This window comes from Palaemon carinicauda, chromosome 26, assembly GCF_036898095.1.
Source record: "Palaemon carinicauda isolate YSFRI2023 chromosome 26, ASM3689809v2, whole genome shotgun sequence".
NCBI lineage: Eukaryota > Metazoa > Arthropoda > Malacostraca > Decapoda > Palaemonidae > Palaemon > Palaemon carinicauda.
In genome coordinates this window covers 57,899,245-57,909,244 of record NC_090750.1, presented here as the reverse complement: position 1 = coordinate 57,909,244, position 10,000 = coordinate 57,899,245, and the positions used below count along the sequence as shown (strand labels likewise).

At 34.7% G+C, this 10,000-nt stretch overlaps 1 pseudogene; it reads left to right on the top strand.

Annotated features, from left to right (window-relative positions):
• Positions 1 to 7,273, top strand: part of LOC137619929 (uncharacterized) — a 15,880-nt pseudogene extending 8,607 nt beyond the window's left edge.
• Positions 7,274 to 10,000: the final 2,727 nt, after the last annotated feature.

Below are 10,000 nucleotides of genomic sequence, written 5' to 3'. Positions count from 1 at the left end.
CATCACCTGCTATCCTTTGAAGAAGAGAATCGGCCAGATCTGGCAAGTGTTCCCGGCTCATCAGCTGTTTATCAAATGGTTCGAATAATAATCTACTTTAGTTTATATTTTTGTATCAATAAGGATTAATGTGAAGTACACAATGAATGAATGTAACTGTAACCTTCAGATGTATATCAGAACGTATTTCTTTAGGTACTGTCGGCTTTATTGATTCTGGTACACTTCTGTGCATTATGCATTTTGTTATATATCTTAGCTAGAAAATTACCTCCTTTTACCTTACAATACATTTCTTCTATCATTGATACGCTGTATATATAATGTTTAAACTAATCAGTAATACCGAATTAGGATAAGAATAGGAATGAACATAAAAACACTCGAATTATGAATATTCATTGCCTTAGGATTCTGATTGACAGGTAGGAGATGTGATCTCTAAGATTACGTGGTTATTATATAATTTTTATATTGACTGATAGTTGTAAAGAACATTTGAACCAATTGGAGTTATGCTATGAGGGTAAAGAACTAATTCACAGAAGCATAATATAAATTTAGTAACTAGGAGTAAAATAGTCTAGAGTGTGTATTAGACACTCGGAGATGTCTATTTGAAATTAAAAAAAAAGATGCAACATAAGTGATAATAATAATAAAAAACAATATCAAGAATAATACTAATAATGATGATGATGATAATAAATCATAATCACTCTTACTATTATTATTATTATTATTATTATTATTATTATTATTATTATTATTATTATTATTATTATTATTATTATTATCATTATTATTACTATTATTACATATGTTGCATTTTATAGTCTTATCCTATTGTCTTATTCACGAAGATTAGTTTGTCTGTTATCGTTTTCAAAGGATATTTAGAAATAATAAAAAAATATCTTTACCTGAATAATTTTTCCAGCATTCAATACTTAAATAAATCAAATACAAAACACTCAATTCAAGACATTTCTTATCTTGTTTGATAACTAGATGGAAAACAGATGCATATCTAAGTATTTTCAGACTATGACTTAGGACAATTTCAACAAAGTCACAACTATGGATACATTGAAGGAATTTATTCAACATAATGTTACTTACGTTGGTGTAAATAATGCAATAAAGAGTTTTTGAAATTTATACCATTTTAAAGAATTCGCTTGAAATTTGGAGTATCTAATTGACGATTTAAATATCTTAATTATGTTCATGATAAATTACATAACTCTGTTCCTACTGTATATTCTATGATTCAAATATTATAATTACGTTCATGATAGATTATATCATTCCGTTCCTACTGTATATTCTATGATTTAGATAAAATTATGTTCATAATAAATTATTCAATTCCTTTCGTACTATATATTCTATGATTTAAATATTACTTTATATTCATAATATATTAAATAATTCCGTTCCTACTGTAAATTCAATGATTTAAATATTAATTTATATTCATAATAAATTATATAATTCCGTTCCTACTGTATATTCTATGATTTAAATAATATAACTATATTCATAATAAATTATATGATTCCGCTCCTGATGTAAATTCTATGATTTAAATAATATAACTATATTCATAATAAATTACATAATTCCGTCTCTACTGTACTGTATATTATATGATTTGAATATCAAAATTAAATTAATTGTAAATGATATTATTATGTAAAAAAAAGTAAACACTAATAGGATGTTCAAGGATATTTACATAAGACTAAAATACTTGTAAAAAACCTACGTGTTTACCTAGCTACCATTGGCGGAAGGATGCACTCTACTTCTGCTTGTGTTTCAAAGGAATAAATCTTAATATCTATCAAGATTGCTAATACGCTTAGTGTTATAATCAAATTTATTTATACGTCGCCAATTAAAAAAAAAGCTAGAATAAAGATTAGGATGCACTTGCCTCTATTTTTGCTTTTAAGGAATAGTTTTTGATATCTATCAAGATTGCTAATAGATCCAGTGTTATAATCAAATTTATTTATACGTTGCCAGTTAGAAAAAAATAGAATAAAGATTATAATATTTATAATGCAATCATTTTTCAAAGAACTAAAATGAAGATCATGATAGTTATAATGCAATATTAAAAAAAAAAACACTAGAATAAAGATCATAATACTGTATTTATAATGCAATCATTTTTTCAAGAGACTAGAATAAAATATCATAACATTTACAACGCAATCATTTTTCAAAATGCTAGAATAAAGATCATGATATTCATAATACAATTATTTTTCAAAAAGCTAGAATTAAAGATCATAATATTTATAACGCAGTAATTTTTCTAAAAGCTGAATAAAGATCTTAATATTTATAATGCAATCATTTTACTAAACCATATGTGAAAACAGCTGCTAATCATTAACTACTTACTTAAGTAACTATATGTAAAGAGATTTTACATCAAAAGAAAATTAAAATTTTCTTAGATATTATAAAGGAAAAAAATTGGAATTTCAAAAGACGTTATTCACTTAAGAAGCATAAAACGACCCCCACGTTCAATCCCCAAAAATCCATCCTATTAGAATCCTGTTACCTGTTATCACTAACAACCCTAAAAAAATTCCAGAGAGTAATCTCTCTCTCTCTCTCTCTCTCTCTCTCTCTCTCTCTCTCTCTCTCTCTCTCTCTCTCTCTCTCTCTCAGACCTGAATTTTATCCAAAGAATTTTTTTTTCCCTGAATTTTCCCAGGAACAATCTCTCTCTCTCTCTCTCTCTCTCTCTCTCTCTCTCTCATCTCTCTCTCTCTCTCTCTCTCTCTCTGGCAGAAAAGAAGGCAATGGATGATGGCCTTGCCTTTATAAGACAACCAAGTCCTAAGCCTCTGCACCAAGATGAACTATCGAGAGATGATCTAGTTGCTCTACAGCAATGTGTACAACCAGATTCCTGGTACAAATTAACAGACAGCATCAACCATCAAACAAGCATTGGTTCCATGTGGCACCTCATCAAAAGGATTGTGAAGAAGAAACCCCAAAGTCTCCTCCACCACAGCCCTGCTCATTATGCACAATTCTGCCTTACTGAGCAGTGATAAAGAGGATGATGTACCCATAACTAAGGAAGAGCTACGACGTGCCTTAGCAGGGAGTAAGAAGTCAGCTCCTGGTGATGATGGCATCACCTATGTAGTCCTTTGCACACTCATAAAAATACCTGGCAACCCTCTCCTCCGGCTCTACAACCTCTGCCTCTGCTTGGGATATGTGCCCCTAGCATGGACTTATAGTACAATTTTACCCGTTCCCAAGCCTAGCACTGACAAATTTCATCCTATCTCCCTCACCTCCTGTTTCTGCAAAGTATTTGAACGTATTCTCCTCTCACGCCATATGTTCTGGCTGCAAGATAAGCTTTCGTCTAGAATATACGGCTTCCTACCCCAACGAGGAACACATCATTGTCTCATGGAGCTCTACATTCGTCTCTCCCCCAACCAGTGTTGTAGCCTTCATTGATTTGAAAAGTGCATTTGACTTTGCAAATAGAGACATTATTTTAGACCAGATTATTGATTTTGGAATCAAGGGAAACATTATGACGGTCTCTCGTGTGCTGTTTAAGTGAGCATTGAGCACTGCAAAGGAACTTGAACTTGGTACTCCACAAGGGGGAGTACTTAGTTCATTTTTATTTAATATACTCCTACCATCGCCTTCTTTCCTTACTTCCTGATACTGATAACACAACCATCACTTGCTACGCAGACGATATTTGCATTCATTCAACCTCCCCGGATCACTTCCAATGCTTCCTTTCTTCCTTCTACAAATCAGCATCCTCCTGTGGTCTTATCATTTCCCCAGGAAAAAGTAGAATCTCTCCCCCAAGGCCAGCAAGGATTCTACCAGAATTTACCGTGGGGAACAATGTTGTACCTTTATGCACACAATATATTTACTTGGGAGCGCCAGTGCGAATTACACCATCCATCAAAGCGAGACAGAGAGTACATCCCATTGTTCAAGATCTGCTAGCCCAGTTACAGCGATGCCTGACTCCTCTGAAGTGGCTTACTAATTATTCTGCAGGAGTATCTATCCCAGTTGCTAGAACCATATATATAGCTTTCATCCGCTCAGTGATAGATTATCTTTCCCCTGCACTATGTCAACTCTCCAGATCAACTATACAGCCGCTTGAAAAATTCCAGAACCAAGCAATGAGACTTATTCTAGGTTGTCCAGCATCCACTAGAATTGTAAACATGCAACACGAACTCCGTCTCCCTCCACTCATTGAGAGAATATACTCCAATGTCACCTACTTCAGTGTCAAATGCCTGTATTACCCTCACCTGTCTCCTCACTATTCAAACATCATCAGAACTTCTCTCGATCTAGATGCACCTCGTCCACAAATACGCCAAGGGGGACGTACACTAGTTAGTACTGTCTGTTCAAGCATTCGGGGGCTTGATATCAACATGGTGGCAGAGAACGTAGATCATGGCCTTGCACCCTGGCACACTCTTGTGCCAGTAATCTCTTACACTCCAGTCTCTAAGACTGACTTGCTTCAACTTCAACAACAACGTGCATTGAAGACCCATCGACAGACTATCCTCATCCCTCAGTGTAGCCCATCACCTCTACACAGACAGCTCCCTACAGCAGGATGGCAGTGCTGGATGTGCTGTTTTTCTCCCACATTTTGAAACCCCCGCCAGAGGGCTGGACAGGCCGTCGCCTCCCAAAGTCATCAAGCTCCACGTATTATGAACTACATGGACTTCTAGATGCAGTTATTTTAATCACCACCGGACCAGAAACAACAGGTTGATCATCTGTGACTCTCAACCAGCACTCCAAGCCCTTTCTTCACATAAGCTAGCATACCAGCCCCTGGTTACACAATTACATAGGCAACTAGACATGGCCAACATAAGCTCACTGGTAGTGCACTTCCTATGGATTCCCACTCACGTGGGTCTTCTGGCTAACAACACCGTTGACCATCTCACAATGGCTGCCTGTCAACTGGATCCTCCAGGATGCTGATGCTCCCAGTCCATCTCTCCTGTGCTGCAAAAAAATAGTGCTCCATGCTGCTCGCTCACCTACTCATCATCGTAGTAATGCCGAGAGAGCCACCAGTATATCAATACAGCATTATGATCACTTCTTTCCTCACCAACACAAGTATCGCCGCAGTGGACTCATGGTTCGTCAAAATAACGTGGTTTGTGCGCGTCTTCGGCTGGGTTGGCGACCAGTTTGGTAGGTGACTGAGCAAGATGGAGTTCCTCACTTCTCCTCCTGTAGGTTATGTCATGCACCAACGCCAACACCCTGGAACACTATTGTCTGGAATGTCCTCTTGTTAGTGACATATTACCCCCAAAGACTCACAGTAGTTGATATATGTAAAAAATTATTGACAGATAATAATTTGCTCAATGAAATCCTCATGCGCCATCCCTCACTTTGGTGGATACTGAATAATCAGGCTGTTTTGTAATGTTAATTAAAGAAAGGTACAACCTACCTATGAAATCAAACTGAATTTAATTTGTGTTCCATATGAATTCATTTGTATAACCATAAATATATAGAAATGAGCAATATTAGTTTTATTATGTACTAAATATCTGTCTATACTTTATTTTGTATTCCTTTGTATAACCTTCATTATATGCTATAGGTGGTAAACAATACTGTTTAAATATGTACTTAAATGTCTGTATATACTTTTTTTTTATTCTTTAGGTACAACTGAATTACAATGTAGATGTAAACAATATTACTGTATTACCATGTACTCAAATGTCTGACTCCAATGGGCGCAATAAATTGACTAAAAAAAAACTCTCTCTCTCTCTCTCTCTCTCTCTCTCTCTCTCTCTCTCTCTCTCTCTCTCTCTCTCTCTCTCCCCGGCTGCCAGCAACCCCGAGTCCCATTTTCCTATTTACCTCCGGCTCCATTAAGGGTAAACTCCCCTTTTTTCCGACCACAGCGTGAGACTAATATGGGGTGTCAGTACCCACTATTAATTCTCCACACTTGTCAGGGGTCTTACTTCTGTCATTCCCAAGGATTTGGGAAGGAAATATGTGTGGGGAGAGAGAGAGAGAGAAGAGAGAGAGAGAGAGAGAGAGAGAGAGAGAGAGAGAGAGAGAGGCCAGGGGATATAGAAGGCCAGAAATGGGAGGAGAAGTTAGGATAGATGGGAATGGGCGGGAGAGTTTATGAAAATGGGCGAAGGAAGATTGTAATTAAATGGAAATCTAACGGAATAGAATAGTCTTGTTGTTGTTGTTGTTGTTGTTGCTGTTGTTGTTGTTGTTGTGTTGTTGTTGTTAACTGATAGGCATATTTGTAGTAAACAAAGAACTGACATGGCTAACTAATCACAATTGTTATATTTGTTGAAAAATCTTTCATTATTTGATTGAGGCTGCTTAGTAACCAACTCATATTGAGGTGATTAATTAATAATTACGGTGACCATCCCGTTGGTTTAGAAATTCTCAAATAAGATAGAAATATAGAAAGATATTTACTTAAAAGAATCATCATCTCCTCCTACGCCTATTGACGCAAAGGGCCTCGGTTAGATTTCGCAGTCGTCTCTATCTTGAGCTTTAAATTCAATACTCCTCCAATCATCATTTCCTACTTCATGCTTCATAGTTTCCAGCCATGTAGCCTGGGTCTTTCATCTCTCTTGGGGAGTGCGAAGAACTTGCCTAAACCATCTCCATCTATCTCTCACTATCATCTCATCCAAATAAACAATTAATGGGTGCTCTTTCAATATGGGATCTACCGGGTTGTTTCTCTACCAGTATGTGATCTACTTACGTATTGGATAATCCTGAAGTTGTTGCCATTAATAGTGATAAGTGCGGAAGTGTTATGAAAAATAAAAGACGTAAAATGAAAGGAAGTTTTGTACCTGTAATAAGATGTCCAGTGAAAGGATGTCAAACTTTTAAAAGTGCTCGTACTGGAAACAGTTTTTTTTCATTACCCTGATTTAAATAATAAGACGAATTGCAAACTTTCCTTATGCCAGATTCTGGATATTGTGAATTTTTTTTTTTTTTTTAGTGTGAAACTCCTAACAAATATGTTGAAGTTATCACTGGACGATCTCATTCCACACTAGTTGACTGGTATAACATGTGCTGTGAAGTTTGTACTAACATAGTTCAACAAAAAGGTCAGATGGTCGGGACTACTGCAGAGCCAATACAGATAGATGAAGCTAGAAGCTAGGAAATATAACCGTGGAAGACTTCTTCCAGGAAATCTTGACCAAGAATCAACAGACAGTGAAGCAGAAATTGAAAATAATAGGAATCACGGCAACTGGATAGAAGGCCCTTTGGTGCTCGGTTTAAAGAAGGGTCCTTGACTGTCGTTATTTTTATGTTGATCGTCGAGACAGAAATACACTACTACCAATAATAATTCCGTGAATGTGCACAAGGATCAGTAATACATTCGGACGAGTGGGCCGGCTTATAGCACCTTGAATTCTCAGAAGATTTGTACACTCCACTGTTAACCATCAGCGGCATTACGTCGACCCAAACACTGAAACGCATACCCAATCAATAGAAAGATAGTGGTTAGATGAAAATCAAAATTTTGCGAACAATGAGAGGTACCGTTAAACATATGCTTCAGTCACATCTGGATGAATACTGTTATAGAATGATGAGAAAAGAATCTGTAGATTTATATTCTGACTTTTTGAATGATATTAGAGAGGTCTATCGTTATATGTCTTGATTTTTACCCTTTTCTATTTTTTGCTATTTTAAAATGTCTATTGTTTCCTTTCAAAATTTTTCATCAAATATAGTCAATAATAAATTCTTTTTATTTTTATTTTGTCTACTTTTTTCCAAGTAGATCACAAACCTTCGGTAGATCACATATTGGAAGAGCACCAATGAATAAATTTAGAGAGTGCATAAACTGATGATAGTCATAATCAATATTAAATTGCAAATATTACGAAAAATTTTTATATGACTAATGCACCTAGAAATTACCTGTAATTATTAATGCAATACGAAAGCATTAGATTTTATATATATATCCTGTTTATAATTTCTTCTTCAGTTAATTGGAATACAGAACGAAAGAATATTCGCTGAAATTACGAAAAAGATTTGAATGAAAGTGGTCTAGCTATTCACTGTTTCAAAGTTCCAATGAACATCTGGGTAAGTTATTTTAAAAGTCAAACTTCCAATAAAGATCTGGGCAAGTCATTTTAAAAGTCAAAGTTCCAAGAAACACCTGGAAACGTCAAACTTCCAATAAACATCGACATCTGGACAGAAAAACCCCTGTGGAGGTTAAATCAGGGATTAAAACATCCAAGGAAACTCCCGTCTTAACCTTGGAATTGAATCCACCCGCAGACGAATCCTCAAAGTCTCCTAGAAACGTGTTGTGAGAGATTTGGATTAACTTGGACCAACTCACGGGTGGCAAACGTTAAACATGCATTTTACCCCATGCCAGGGTTCAGCCGCAGTTAACTATCTCTCTGGCGTCTGACTCAAAAGGTCAATCAGTTCGTAATCCGGGTCGGCCATTTAGAGGTAGCTATTATCCCGAAAACATTAGCAATTAGCTCCAGAGGTGGTCCGATTCGCTCTCCATCTTATCGCCTCGCGACCCGACTTGAAAGTGATTGACCGGGTCACCTGTGTCCGTGCTTGTACGTAGATGTGTGAGTGTATATTTGTGTTTAGATGGGTGGTAATTGGTTGTTTGTATATATATATATATATATATATATATATATATATATATATATATATATATATATATATATATATATACAGTATATGTGTGTGTGTGTGTGTTTGTATATAATATATATATGCATATATATATATATATATATATATATATATATATATATATATATATATATATATATATATATATATATATATTATATATATATATGTGTGTGTGTGTGTATATACATACATACATATATATATATATATATATATATATATATATATATATATATATATATATATATATATATGTCTATATATATAAATATAAATATGTATATATATATGTATATATATAAATATATTTATATATATATATATATATATATATATATATATATATATATATATATATACTATATACGTATATATATATATATATATATATATATATATATATATATATATATAATATATATATATATATATATATATATATATATAGATAGATAGATAGATAGATAGAAAGATATGCGTGTGTGTGTATGAATTTGATTGTTTAGTAATTGGTTATATCTTTGAGGGCGTTATCTATGCTTTTATAACAGAATTTTTGATAGAATTAAATCTAATTGAGAGAGAGAGAGAGAGAGAGAGAGAGAGAGAGAGAGAGAGAGAGAGAGGAGAGAGAGAGAGAGAGAGAGAGAGAGAGAATGGGTCAGCAGCTCTGTGGGTGGGAGAGGCGAAATGGCAGATGGAGATGACTAAGAGAAATAATGGACTTTGTTTTGCTTGGAAAATGTGATGTGAGAGATAAAAAGGTTTTTAGAAAACCGCCAACTGTTATGAAGTAGTAATATTATCACAATGAATTATTATCATTCTTCACTGTAATTGTTCAGTGGTTACTTTCCTCTTGGTAAGGGTAGAAGAGACTCGAGCTTATGGTAAGCAGGTCTTCTAGGAGGAGGACACTTCCAAAAGCGAACCTTTGTTCTCTTGTCTTCGATAGTTCTATAGCTTCTGTAGCATAGTTTTCCATTTTCTTGGGTTAGAGTTCGCTTGCTTGAGGGTACACTCGGTCACACTTTTCTATCTTATTTCTCTTCCTCTTGTTTTGTTGAAGTCTTTATATTTTACATAGGAAATGTTTATTTTGATGTTATTGTTTTTGAAATATTTAATTTTTCCATATTTCCTTTCCTCACTGGGCTATTTTCCCTGTTGGGGCCAC